Genomic DNA, 15,611 nt, shown 5'->3' on the forward strand with positions numbered 1-15,611 from the left:
TTGGATACATATTTTGTGATCATGAGAGTGCTCTGCCTCTCCTTCCTGATGCCATGTTCCCAGTTGCTTTCCTCCACCATTTGCTTCCACCATGATATTCTTCCTCATCTCAGGCCCAGGCCCATGGAGTCAACCATCTACAGACGGAGACCTCTAAAACTATGAGCTCCAAAATAAACTTTTCCTTCTCTAATTGTTCTTGTCAGGTCTTTTGACTAAAACACAAACTGTACCTTCCTAGTATGTAATAATCAGTATTTGTGAAAATGAATCTGGGTGATATAAATACTATTAAAAAGAGATATTAGTAATGTCCATTAACTTAATTCTCTTACATGTAGAAGAAAAAGTTGTCTCATGTATCTTTTTTGAGGAATAACAGTAAGATTATATAGTAGTTAATTTTTACTTTCTCAGGTGATTTCGATTACCACTTACAAGCTATTAGCAAAGTACAATAATTCAAAAAACTGACCCCAGTAATACTATTTTTAAAAAATAATTTATAATTATGAAGTTAATGATCTGTTTCCTTCAAAGAGTCTGACTTTAAAGATGTTTCAACAGCTTCAAGATTTTTTAATCTCTTCTTTGAGATTACGTTTGGGGCCTCTTCTAATAATAAATAATGATTATCATTTATAGTTTATAAAGTAGTAAGTGATATGATAAATACAAAGACCACTTCTCAAGGAGATTCTACATACAAAAACAAAATGAAAGGCAGATCAGATGAATGGTACACAATTCAAAAGAATTGACCAGACATTTGAAAGATGAACTGAGAGGGAAGGACAGGGTGTCATGGGGACTAATAAAGAATAAGAAAAAACTAATATATAAAATAAGTATGGGAAGAAAAATACTTTAGAAAAGATTAGCCAACTTATGAGGATCAGTGTCTCTTTATAGAAGACTGGGCAGGTATGAGACCAGAAAGAAAAAGACTACTTGAAAGGCTACAGAGTTGGTATGGTATAGGGTAAGAACTGAATGTACACATCTTTTGAAGAAATGAAGCTTCCCTTCATAAAAACTTCAAACCTAGATCAAGTATCTGCAATAAGTAGAAATAAGGGTGTGCTACTCAGTGAGAAGGCAAAGGAAACAACAGTATCAATAAAGGAAAAACAAAACAAAAAAAGGAGAAAGGAGCTAACAATGAATAAGGAGTATATGTGATGACAATAAAATGTAGGTTTGGGTGGTTTGCAAAAGGGTAAGAAGAATGTCTTGAGCCAACTGCAAATGGTTGGAGATATAATGGATTTGGAAGTTCTTCAGGACAGGAAGGAAACCTATGATAAATGGGATAAGGAAGGCCAGATGAACCTTAGTTTAAGAAACACAAAATACTTTCCAATTTGATCCTTTAGAAATTAAGGGCAAAATAAAAGACATCCTTAGGTAGCTTTGTGTTTTGAACAGAATAAGAGATTAGCATTCTACCCAGAAGTATACTAGGGGAAAATATAATGGGGCCTGGTTTAGAGCAATAGGAGTATCAGATATTGCAGTGGTTGGGAGGCAATCTCAGGAAGCCATGATGCACAGTGAATCCAAAGAACTTCTTGAGTTTCAGAAACTTGGAGCAGTAAATTATTTCTAGCTGGAGCTAAACATTCACACAAAATGGTGCCCTGAAAGAGATGGAACTTAAAAAGTTGGGATGGTAGTAATGTGAATCTGAGACAGATAATAATATTTGGCTTTTGTTGTTGTTGTTGTTGTTGTTCTATTGAGGTGCCAGTGGGTCTAGGGTAAAAGCATCTACAAAATAATTAGAAACACAGATTTGGATCTTAGAAAAACAAAAGATTGAAATTCTAAGATTTCAAGTTGAAAGCTGAAAGTGCAAGTGCTAAAATTACTAAGAAAGGGACTATAAAAAGTTGGAGACAGGCAATGAAAGAGAGGTGTTACCTAAAAAGAAGAAAAATTGTATTAACCTCTTAATAGAGACTAAAGAGAAACGTTTCAAAAGTGAGTGGCAACAACGTTAAAAATAAAGTTAAGGAGTAAAGAATGAAAAAAGAGGAAAAGTGTGGTGATAAGTACATGATACAATAATCTTTAAAGGGTCAGTGTTAGTTGATAGGTAGGGATGATACTCAAAATGGTAAAGAAATGAGTCACAATTAAGCTGGTAACAAACATTTTGAAAAATGTTGATGGAAAAAGGCAGACAAGAAATAAAGAAAATATGCAGGAAGGACACAGCTCCCTCATCCTAAAATTAAAGAAACAAAACCTTGAAAGTTTTTATAAGCAGAAGACCAATAGTGAGATAGGGATGAAGATACAATTTAAGTGAATTAGTTTATGATGAATTGAAGGAGATAAAAGATAGAACTGGCTATGGAGAAATGGGACAAGCTTAATTTCTGAGATTAATATCTGGATGAAGAAAAATATTTGGAGTTGAAAAGAGCTAGCTTTTAGGAAAAATGAAAAAGATGACCTTCAATTGAGCAATTAATAAGTTGGGTTAACAACTGAAAGATGAAAATAAAATCTTTAGGGTACTGAAAAAGGATTAAACAAACACTGTAGGTAAAAATAAGGAGGTCTTTAAAAAGAAAAATAAAGAGATAGGTCTTAATGAAAGTTAAAGATTATAAAGTCAGAATGAATAAATAAACTCTTGTATTCTAGAATTGAGCATACATAAAGATAGAAAGGGGAAGAGGCTGAAAACTTAAACTGGCTTTTATTCTAGGTGAGCATGAATAAAAATGTAGAAGACAAAGAAAAGAACAGGATTCGAAACAGAGGACCACGATGACTATAAATTTAGATGAATGCTGCTAGACTGGCAAAAAGAGTCAAAACTCTGAACATCATGGAGTAATAAGAATTCAGAAGGAATGAAGAGTATATAGGATGAGACTAGAAATGAAGAGGACCCAAAACTTAAAAGCTGATGTGAAGTGCTGGCACTAAAGAAGCCAAAACACCAGGAGGTAGGCCAATCATCAAGGCAGAAAAACTGAGAGAGAAGGGCTAAAGTTGCCATGAAAGGTAGGAGAATTCTGGAAAAGCAGTATCTCATAATGATAAGAAAGTAAAACAGAGGTTATGTCATGATCTCCAAGAAATTCAGTTATACATTAATTCTAATGTTTATTTAAATGGAACAAACGAATGAATAAGCAGTATATCACATTTATAATGGAATAACTATTTTTTTTAAAGAGAGAGTGAGAGAGGGAGAGAGAGAGAGAGAATCTTAATATTTATTTTTTAGTCATTGGCGGACACAACATCTTTGTTGGTATGTGGTGCTGAGGATCGAACCCGGGCCGCACGCATGCTAGGTGAGCGCGCCACCGCTTGAGCCACATCCCCAGCCCCTGGAATAACTATTTTTAAAGATAAAAATCCACCCTGATAGAATAAAATATTCTCCTATTAAAGAAATACAAATGAAAATAATGTGGGTTCTGAAGGGGTTTCTTAGCATAGTATAATGATAGGTACTTAAACAACATAAATTAAATGAATTAATGAAAAAGAATTCCAACGGTGGCATCATAACCAGAGTAGTCACTCCTTTTCACTGAACAAATGTATGTATAGATGGCCTGACAGATGAAGGACCATAGAAAGAAAACCAGATTCAATGAAGTTCCTAACATCACTGAAAATCCTCCAATAATGTTAGCTATTAATTAAAAAGCTACAGCTACTAGTTGAATAAAAGGTTAATAGTTTCAACTATCAATAAATTTAGGTACAGCTATTCCTCTATGAGCAGAAGCAGTAATCACTGGATTTCATCACAAAACGACAGCTTCTCTCAAAGTGACTAATTTGAAGAGGATATTCCTAATGAGGACATTTATTTGTATGCTAAATAAGCTTAAAACACTTAAAGTTTTATTTGAAAATCACCATTTTTAAATACCTATAGGGAAAAATAAAAAACAGAATAATTATTTTTCCAACAAACCTATCCTAATTTTATTAGTTTAATTAACCGTTCTTACAATTTAAGACCAGTAATTACTTGAGTTACTATGTTGGAAAATAACATCAGATAGTATCTTAGAAGTTCCTTACTGCTAGGTCCTTTTGGCTCTTTGAGGAGAAAAACTAGTTTCTAATAGGGATAACTTTGCTTCAAAACAAAAACTTCCTGTACTATAATTTTAGTTGTCAATTTACAGGTTTAACTCTTCTTACCTCATCATATGATTTACATAGGCTTTACTACAGCTAGTATTGTATCTGCAAAAGCTACAGTGGACATATGTAGGAAAATGGTTTGCAAAATCTTTTATTTCAGAACAGCACTCAATGCACTTGTGAATGCCTCGACAACACCTTGTGGAGACACAAAGAAAATGGTATAAATATATTTTAAAACAAAAGTAATCAGTAAGAGCCATATTACTATTCTAATTAACTAAAGTATAATGTTTTTATACTTAAATTTAAATTGGTATTGTATATTAGGAATAAAACATCACCTTAAGTTCCTCAATGCAGTATTAACTTTGATTTTTTTATTGCTATTAGCCAATGTACTTTGTTTCTTTTGCATATTAGAGATTTTTTATTTGTATTTAGATTTACTTCCATTAGGCTTATTTCCATTAGGTTTATTTGCATTGTATTTGGTTGTATTAGGTTTACTTGTATTTGATTTTGTGGGATTTTTAGCAGTTATATTTTTAGTCCTTGGAGGTGAGAGCTGAAGGGTAGAAGTGCTTGCATTAATGGAAGGTTTAGGTGAAGATCCTGACTGAAGAGGTTCAACTGAAGCTCGAATAGTAACCTACAAGAATGCAGAATATATTTACTTCAAAAAAAAATCACTATATTACTATTAAAATATCACTGTACAAAAACCATTTAAACTTCAAGTATTTTGAAAGAGTACACATAAACTGCAATTGTATTTAGTCTTATTTACTCCAAATGTTCAAAACAAATAAATAAAGTTAAATTTGATATTTATTCACTTAATGTAAAATCAGTTATGTCTAAACACAGTTATTAATGAGTAATTAGGAGTTAATAAAAATTGTATGACTATCAAAAGAGCACATTCCATAGCTATTTTTATGCTGTGACATAATTTTTAAAAAATTCATATATATGTCTAAGTTTCACAAAGCTTGAAAAATAACTCTAGAAAGGCTGACTGATCTCACCCTTTCATAACTACAAAACAAATAGATCTATAGTAAATGTGACCTCTCCTTTATGGGCTCATTATCCTGGATTTATACTTATAAAATGTTATAAGAAAGAGTTAAATCAACTTTTTCCACTGTGTGAAGAATTTAATATTGAGACTTCTCTTAAAGGGAACTAACACAAAATTTATCATTTAGTGTTCAAAATAGAAAATATTCAATTATATCTCTTAGTTGACAATAGAAAGGTCAATTGCCTACCAACATTCTCATTGATCACTTGACTACACTCTCCTCATGCATGTGAGGAACAGACTATGATGAAGTCCTATGAAACATGTGCTTAGGTATTATACAAAAGCACTAGGTCAGGAATCAAAAGAACTGAGGTTGAATCTCACATTATGCCTTCCAAGCCATGTAATCTTGAGTAAATAAGATATCCTCTTTAAACTTCTTCATATCTAAAATACAGGGCACTATTTGCCTTTTCTACTCACTGAATGATTGTATGGATTAAATAATACAATGTATGAAAAGTACACTCAAAGCCTCATTCTAAGATGTCATAACAACATTTAGTATCATTATCATTAATATTATTATTATTATTAAGGGGAAAAATGAGAGAGGACTGCACTGCTTACATTAGTGTTCTGCATGTCTAGTTCCAGCATGAAATGAATGGTTTGCAGGGAAGAATGCTGGATAGCTTCTCTTGCTCGAAGTCTTCAGAGCATGGCTTTATATTATTTTATTTAATTCAAGTACCAGACATACCCACATTCAAAGGTAAGTACCCAAAGCCAAATATAAATGTTTTGGGGGTTATTTCACTTTGGATTATCCATGCCTCTGTTTCCCTCCACTGGAGCAAATATTTAAGAGCTGACTGTACATAAAGAAGTTAGAGAAAACAGATGTATATAAGGCAAAAAGGGAAAAGCAAATTACAATCATCAGTATGCAGTCAGACATGTGTTTGCTCACTTAAAATACAATGCTGTCCAGCAGCAGTACTTGCTTCTCTGAGAGTAGACTAAATGATAACAATTTCAACAAACATCTGAGAACCTTTGGCATTCAAGGCACTATGCCACACACTGGGAATACAAAGATAAATAAAATAAGATTCCTGATATCAAGTCTCTTAGAGTTTAGCTTCTAAAACTGACATAGTTCAAAAATAGCCTATATAATATTGAAACAACCCCCTGATCCAAGGAACAGTTAAACTAGGTACACTTTTAATGAAGGAATGCCATTTCAACATAGTACCCACCACTGAACTCAATGGTTAAAGCTTTCCTTTCTAAGCATAAAAACAATGAAATCTAAAATTAGTCAATAAAAATATGAAGTCATTTTTAAAAAGTCATATTTAATAGATAAAACCAGGTTAGAGCTAATTTTTATTATACAAAATGTTAAAATATAACATATTTGAACTCACTTTTGTTCCAGGAGGCAATCCTTTTAGTTGTTTAGGTTTTATAAATGTTCGATGATGCTGTGTCTTATGATCCATTTTCTCCTTGCATGTCAAAAATTGCAGTCTACATTTTGTACAACGATGTATTCCTTTTATCTATTGAGAAACAGAAAAAAGGAAAAATAACTTTTATAACCACAAAATTCTGTGTCCTGGAACTACTCTAACTTAATTTTAATTAAAGTTTATAATTTCTTATCATAGATAGTATTTTTAAAAACTTATATTACTATCAAATGTATTTGTTACTATATAGAGTCAAACATAAAAGTTCTATTAACAGGTTCAAATAGAAGTTATACCAAATGTATGAAAGCTTTTAATTATAAACTTAAATTATTTAAAAACATGATACTATGAAAATGAGCTAAACATGTTTTAATTTTAGAAAATATCAAAATCATTTTAAAATTTTGCTATTTTCAATCATTTGACAAGTTGGTAAAGTAAATTACACCCTCTAAACTCAAGTAAATCTAACTAGATATTTCAAAGGTTAAGTTACAAAAATGGTTATATAAAGCAATGTTGTCCAATAAAACTTCCTGCAATAACGAAATGCTCTAGAGCTTTCCTGTTCAACATGGTAATTACTAGCCATATAATGGTTACTGAGCACTTGAAACGTGTCAAATGAAAGTGAGGAGCTAAATATTTTAAATTTTATTTAATTAATTTACACAGGTAATTGTGGCCAGTGGCTACTACACTGGACAACATAGATATGGAGGCATAAAATATAACTGATCATAACCTATGTTTCAGTTGAAAACTCCCTGAGTTCCTCCTAATATCCTGGTCCTATCACATTCTACAGATGGGAAATAGAACCCAAGAGAAATCTAAGTCCCTCTCCCATAGCTAGATAATAACAATGCTAGACTCCCTGATCCAGTGTTCTTCCTACTGTATAATATCAACTGAAACCTTTACACATTTATTCTCAATAATATAAAAATATATTTCATATACATATGCTTATAGTATATAGAAATTTAGAATAGCACATGCAAAATATCTTCTTCAAAGCTGTATCTCTGCCAGATACATCACTATTTCCCTTTAAATACAACCAACTCTTCATAAAATTTAAGGTAATACTTCTCTGAGGTAATATACAGAGAAGTATCTAGCAAAGTTACTAGCACACAGCAAACATTTCATTAAAAAATAAAGCCAGACATAGAAATACAATATCACATATTCAGCTGGGTGTAATGCTCATTCCTGTATTCCCAGAATTTGGAAGGCTAAGGCAAGAGGATTTCAAGTTTGAGACCAGCCTCAGCTACTTAGCAAGACCCTGTCTCAAAAAATGAAAAGGGCTGGGGATATAGCTCAGTGGTGAAGTTTACTTGGGTTCAATTCCCAGTACCCTCCCCCCGCAAAAATCATATGTTCTCACTCATACAATCAAGATAAAAAAGTTGATCTCATGGGAAGTATATAAAGTGGTCACTAGAGGCTAGGAAGGGTGCAGGGATAGGGATGAGGGAGATCAGACACTGGAAAACAAAACACTTTGATAGGAAGAATAAGTTCTAGTGTCCAACAGCACAGCAGGGTGACTATGTTTATAATAATTTATATATTATTATAAAGAGCTAGAAGAGAGTTATGTGAATGTTCCCAACACAAATGATAAAACTGTTTGAGGGAAATGCTAATTACCTTAATTTGAACTTATACATTGTAAACATGTATTGAATTATAACTCTATTTCCAATAAATATGTATAATTGTTATATGTCAATTAAAATTTAAAAAATAGAAAATAGTTCTTCACAATGTCCAAAGCAATATGTAAGAACAACATGTTTGAATAATTTTAGCTGTATCTTAAGACTAGCAGTGTAGTGCACTATCTTATATCATAGATATAAGCAACTTAACACAAATTCACTTATAAAGTATTCAAAGAGAGGAGGAAAAAAGAGAGAAAAACTTGGCTAAGAAACAGATACCAGACAACAGGACAGAACAAAAGTTCACTAGAATTCATTTCCCAGAACTCTTTACTAGAATCACTTACTAGGTTACCTCATCCAGCTTCATGATTTGAAATACCACCTACCCAAATGCTTATGTGGCAATATTACTTGACATCTTATATGCTTCTCTATGGACAAACTAAACTCTAGGTTTCCTATATCTCTCTCCTACCATCCTAAATCTGTTCCTTGCTCAGTTTTCTCCATAGCTTAGAATATTAAAACTCCATTCTTATAAATGCTTAAGACAAAAAACTCAGTGTCCCCTCCTGCCCCCCCCTCTTTAACACATTAATAAAATTGCCAACTTCACTTTCAAGACTACTGATAACATTCCTATTTGTCATTACCTCCAACCACTGCTACCATACTGGGGCAAGTTCCCCAGACTATGGTTTAAAAAAAAAACAAAAAAAAAAACTTCTATCTTTCTTTCATGTCTTTTTCTGCCCTGTGATCTATTCTCTCCATGGTTGTCTGTAATTCTTGAAATATGCTAGGTCTCTCACTTAAAACCTTCCAGGAGCTTTCCAAAGTCCTGACTCTGGGTCCACACAAATTGGCCTGCATTCTATTGCTACAACCTTATCTCCTACAATTCATCCTTCTATTAGTTAACTCTGCTCCAGCTTCAATGGCCTCCTTGCCAATCTTATTAGTAACTCTGGTTTATAATCACTTCATTGCCTACATAATGTTACCTCTCCCACATGGCTTACTCCTTAATTTCCTTTGAAGAGGCCCTTTAATGCCCATGCTGTATATAAAAGAGAAAACCCTCCTCCCCAGTGCTTGGCACTCCTTATTTTCCACATTTATTTCCTACCCACAATACTTATCACCAGCATATACAAACACACATTCACACAAATTTATTGTCTTTCTCCATTACAGTACCAATTCCTAAATCACACTGCTATATAATACCTAAAACAGTTCCTGACATACAGTAAGGCATCCTAAATAAATATATGTTGGATGACTAAATAGTGAAGCAGAAAGCAAGAGACTAATGCAGAAAAATACATGAGCGGCAGGTACAATTTAACTAGTTCAAATGACTGCTACTTCATTAAATGCATATTTATCCAAAATCCTGAGACAGGAAACATCAATCTATAATTCCCTGAGGTGGACTCAAGTCTTATACATCTCTGATGTTATGTACATATGCATTTTAATGTGCTAAGGGTGATGAAGATACGGTATCACAGTTTTTAATAACAACAATGTTCAATCAAAGATATAATGATCTATTCAGAGTATAGAAAAATAACTGTACTGAATTTTTTGATAGTCTTGAGGGATTTAAGGGTAATTCTTACTATATGTAATTTCTACCTTTAGATCTAATGCCAATGTAAAATCAACTCTGTGACAGCAGTAAAAACTAGTGCTCTAAAGTCATGTTCTGTCTTTGCCTTTTATGAGACAATGCAACATTAGGCAAGTTACTTTCACTAAAACCCTGTTTCCTCATTTATAAAACATATATAGGTTGTGAAGATTAAGTAGCCTGATACCATATGGTGATTACTATATGTTAACTGCTTATTGTTTTATCTAATAAGCTTTTTTAATATATCAGAAATTCTTAAATTATTTTATAAAAGTCATATAAACTCGGTTGTTTGCTCTAAAATTACTCAAGACATAACAATATAATCTTTTAAAGAAACAATTACAAGTGAGGTCTTCAACATAATAAAATGAGACACAGAATCAACAATTTTTATTACCTGATATTGTACTGTCATCTGTTAAAAGTTTATAATTCTACTCAGTGAAGGTTTCCCAGTCTTTCATAAATAAGTATACATATTATAAATACATTGGAGGATGCCTGATGATCCTTCTTTCTTACTAATAGATTGCCCTATCTTTACTGCTGGCTATCTACTTCCCAGTCACACCCAAACAAAAAAAATTTAAAAGTTAGCAACCCATGGCAAGTCAAGATGGCTCCAGGCATGAAGGTTTGGTTTTAAATAACATAGCCTAGGCTGGTGACACAACTTAGTAGCACATGCTCAGCATGTGCAAAGTCCTGCATTCAATGCCCTACACCACAAAAAATAAATAGAATACATTGTACACCCCACACACTGGATCCACACATCTTATCATTATTTTCATGTCTATAACTCAATGTAGAGCTTAGTAAAGCATCTGGGGAAAGTTACATTAAAAAGCCTCAAAATAAAATAGTTTATACCTTACTCTCCCTTTTAAAATTAAAGGCTAAAGATGAAATACAGAATACGAAGGACAATGTTTCCCAAACTCTTTATCAAGAAATGTTAATAGGTATGTTCAAATAAAGTGTTCAGTGGTCAAATAAGTTTGGGAAATGATACATACTATATCTTTTGCTTGGAGATTTACAATGTCCATTAGCATATTAAAAGCTCTGAGAAGTCCTGTTTTAATAAGCAGACAAAAAAAACTGTTTAATTTTTTAAATCCAGGCATTTACCAAATTGATTTACCAGTGACAATACTGGGAGAACCCCTATTAACACCTGTTGGAATACTGTTGGGGGACCATCAAATAAAAGATCTTTCCAGAACGTCTCAAGGATGAGTGGTATCCCAGTCACAACACCAGCGATCCCAAATTCATTTGGAAATGCTACTTTTATCATCTTTCCCAATTAAAAATTACTACCTGATTTCATGATTATCTAACAACTGCATCTCATAGCAAGGTGAGTACCAATGGTGAATAAATTGGTGTGCCAGTTTAATTCATAATACGGAAATGCTTAATGAGTTGGAAAAACCTGATTATATGATCAGGTGCAATAAATCCATTAGGTTCTGATTTTGACAAAAACACTGGTGTATCAACATTTTTAGCATAAACAGGGATAATTTAAGTGCTTCAGGAAAAAAAAACACAATAAGCATAACATCAGAATTCCAAGCACTAATGCTGAGTTCCAAAAATTACACAGCAGAACTGGCAGAAGTAATTCAGGAAAGAAGTTAGGATCTAAACACAGTTCTCTGGCAGAATTCATACATCAATCCATCAACAGCTTCCTTTGCCTTGTAGCTGTGAAGGATGAACCTAGGTCAATGAAAACACATTTTCTCATAATAACAGAGCTTTAGAAAGTGGAAATAAAGTTTGAAAAGGAATAGGAAAACAAGGTATGTATCCACAATCTTTCTTTTTCCTCAGTTCAAAGTAATATTCCCCTCATCCTGCTTCTTGAAAACTCCTTCAAAATCATTCCCAGATCTACTCTTAGGACCTTACTATCTGCCACTTGCTTATTTCACTCACCTTCTCTCTTGTTTTTTTTCCCCCTCAATCCTTGGTTGCCTATTTCTAATCATTTTTCACAATTTTATTTATGGTCTTTATTTATGGTCTACACCATCACTGGAAAGGAGGTAAGGAAAGAACTGGAAGTTTCACAAATAATTCAACATAAATTATAAATTTAATTGGGTTATTTGGAACAACTCTGCTTCATTTGCAGAATAAAACTAATCAGTGTTTCAAGACTTAACCTGTTTTTTCACTAAGATAATATGAACAAACAGGAATTAGAAAATCTCACCTGATGTTTCATATAATGATGCATATAGGGTGTTGCGATTTTAATAATTTTGAGGCAGAAAGGACACAGCAAGTTCTTAGTGTTTTCATGGGATGTTCTAAAGTGAGTTTCCACATCAGAAAATGATGATGATCTATAATTGCAAACCTAGAAATAGAAAGAAGGTTTTGTTTGATTCAAAAATTTATAACTGATGTGCAATTACAAAGCAAATTATGGATCATTTGTTTAGAAGAACACTGTGTACTACTACTCTTGCTGATGCCTATACACCCAAAAATTCCACTAACAGAAGCACCAAAAAAAAAACAACCCAGAAATTATCTTTCAAAATTAAAGAATTCTTCTCAAAACATAACTAGGTTATGTGCTTTTTAGCAGATCGTTCATCTATCACTGCCTTGACTGAAATTTTCAAATTTTGGCACCTCCTGTCCTATAAAGTGCTTTTTCTGCTACAAAAACAGCACTCTTCTTTAGATTGTAAATGGACCCCACACTATGGTGGTGGCAATCAATCTTTTATTTTTTTGTCTTCCTATTCCTTCAAATTCTTGAAAAATACTGGTCACAAAACATTAGCTAGGGTTCTTTATAACTAACAGCATTTCAAATTTCCCTTGTATACACCTACATTCTTCCCTATATGGTAAGACATGTCCATCTGTATGTCTAGCTGGGCTCTTCTTTGACTACCACAGATGTAAGCAAGCAACAGTCTGTGGGCCAAATGCAGCTCAGTGCCTACCCCTCATATAATGAATGAGTTATGCCTTCCACTAATAAATTATTTATAAGAGGGACTTTAATTTTGGTAACCAATTTACCTAAATGATTAAAGAATAAAACACTGATATATTTTATGACACATGAAAGTTCTATGGAATCAAATTTCAATGTCTATATATAAAATTTTACTGGAACATGCCCTTGTACTACTATGGCAGAGTTGCTAATTTCCAACAATGACAGTAAACCATCAAAACCTGAAATATTTCCTGAAAAAAATGTATTGACCTCTGGATTAATGGGCTTAAATCTTGTAGTTAAAACACAAACACACCACTTAAAAGAACACAATAAAAATGTGTATGTACCTGGCAGATATATGGCATTTCACCGGGTTTATGATTATCCTTCATATGTTGTAAAAGAACATGCTCTGTTTCAAATGATAATTCACAGATTTTACAAATGGCTAAAAGTGAGAGGGGGGAAACGGTATTACATTTTAAGATATAAAAAATTATTTTACAAATTTATATAAATAGTGGTAGTAACAGCAGCAGCAGCAGAAGTGATCAATCATATAGTTTGTTAACTGGTTGCCAAGCACATTCCTAAACACTTCACCTAAATTAACTCACTTGATTCCTATAACAGCATATGAGGAAGGCATTTCTATTATCCTCATTTTTCAAGAGTTCATGTCTCAATTCTTATAGCTATAACAAAAGGAGGATCTGGTATTTAAACTCAAGCTACTTAGCTTCAAAATCTGATTTTAACTACAACCGTAGTTACTTAAAGTTTAAATGAAGAACACTGATTTTGCATTTGATATATATGATTTGAGGCTTCTGAATCCCCAATATGTATTGCCCAGATTATGCCAAGGCAATTACTATAATGAATTACTTGCCAGAGGGACTTTAATTTTAGTAACGAATTTTATTTCAAAATTTCTAAAAGTTAAAACTTAATTTTTCCATTTTGCCCCCAAATTCCAGAGTCTATTTCTTATTTTTCTTACAGAGTTACTCAGGTTTTCTCAGAGTTTCTATCTTCAAATTCAATAATATTCAACATTTAAATGAAACTGCAACTTACTAGAAAATTCATGGGGCGTATGTGTACTTTCAATGTGACACTGCAGCTGAAATGGTGTGGGAAACTGATGGTAGCAGTGCTGGCAGGTGGTGTGGTTTTCCCAGCTTTCACTGCTCTGCTTCTCAAGTTCCAAATGATGTTTCATGTGGTTCATAAACCTATAAATGATTGTCAACAGGTGCAAAAATTCAGATTTAAAAACAAAAATCTCACCAATCTCTGAGTCTTAATCTCAAAAATACCAAGTATTACTCAAAATCCAAAATGTCTTAAAAGTCCTCTAGAAAAGAGTATATTTTAAATATTGCCTTTTCAGTGAATTTTTTCAAATTTATTTCAAAATAATCAAAATATCACTCATTTTCTAACTCAATCATTACTTCAGATTATTTTTAAAAATTTAAGGTAAAAGAGCAGGCTTGTTTTTTATACCTTAAATACTATTTTTAGTTTAAAATAAAACACTGAAAGAAAGGAAACCCTAGCACCAAAAGCAGCTAGAGTCATGAGAGAAATCTTTTAAGACTGTGAAGACATATAATAGATTCCAGCTGCTTAAAAGACAAATTACTGGTATTTTTACTTGTGTCTTGGTTTCTAAATGCATGTAATAGCAATTTTAATGCTTAAAATTACAAGAACTTTTTTTTTTTAATGATACTGGCTTACTGTTAGCACATACTGTTTATTTTAACTTGCAGACTGTGCCCTTTATAAAAAAGGTCCATTTTTCAGTTTTACATTCTGCTATTTCAGCTTCCCTAAAAGGCTCCTTATGAAAAGAAACTATGACCTTCAACAGCAGAGAGTGTAGTATAAATGAGAATACTTATTTAGAAGAGCTTACTGAAGCTTTTTGCTGAATTTGAAAATAAAAGTTATTCAATCAAAACAACAATTTTTGGACTGGTCAGCTATTTACAATTACTCATTTTGAAGCCCTATAAGAAATAATCTTGCAACTATTAACATTGATGATAATGTCATCAATCTGGATAACTATCATCAAGAAGGTTATAACATATATCTCTTTTTTTACACCTCTACCACACTACTCTTTACAGCAAGTTATGATACACCTTAAAATATCTTTCTTCTTTGGCTTTAACACAAGCTCTACAACACCTACCAGAAAAGTCCTAGTCTTGGTTAAGTATTTACATATGCAAAGCCAATATCTTTTAGCTCAAAATCATAAGCACTTAAGTATATTTATATAAAGGATCCTTTAATCAGCTAGTTATTTTTCTCAATTATTAAATAAGCCCAATCTGGAGTTCATATTTTTCAAATGAACAGATGGAAATGGGAGAAACTAAAAGGGCAAATTTTTTGGAATCATGTTCCCAGAATGAAATATACCTATTTTCATTGATAAGTAAGGGGTAAAATACTAATATCACAGTATGATAATAACAGAACAGAGTAGAAATCTTGAGCTGTTTGTTTCTTACCATCCTTGAAAAATAATTTGCCTTCCCAGCTTTACTGGAAAAATTAAAAGCAATGTTATATAATACACATAATTTTGGTTATGAGGTACTTTACTTTAAGGTTACATTTATCAGATAACCAATATATT

At 32.5% G+C, this 15,611-nt stretch overlaps 1 pseudogene; it reads right to left on the bottom strand.

Moving 5' to 3' along the window:
* The window catches only part of LOC143640449 (zinc finger protein 280D-like), a 50,687-nt pseudogene that overhangs the window by 8,329 nt on the left and 26,747 nt on the right, over window positions 1–15,611 (bottom strand).

This window comes from Callospermophilus lateralis, unplaced genomic scaffold (genome assembly GCF_048772815.1).
Source record: "Callospermophilus lateralis isolate mCalLat2 unplaced genomic scaffold, mCalLat2.hap1 Scaffold_279, whole genome shotgun sequence".
NCBI lineage: Eukaryota > Metazoa > Chordata > Mammalia > Rodentia > Sciuridae > Callospermophilus > Callospermophilus lateralis.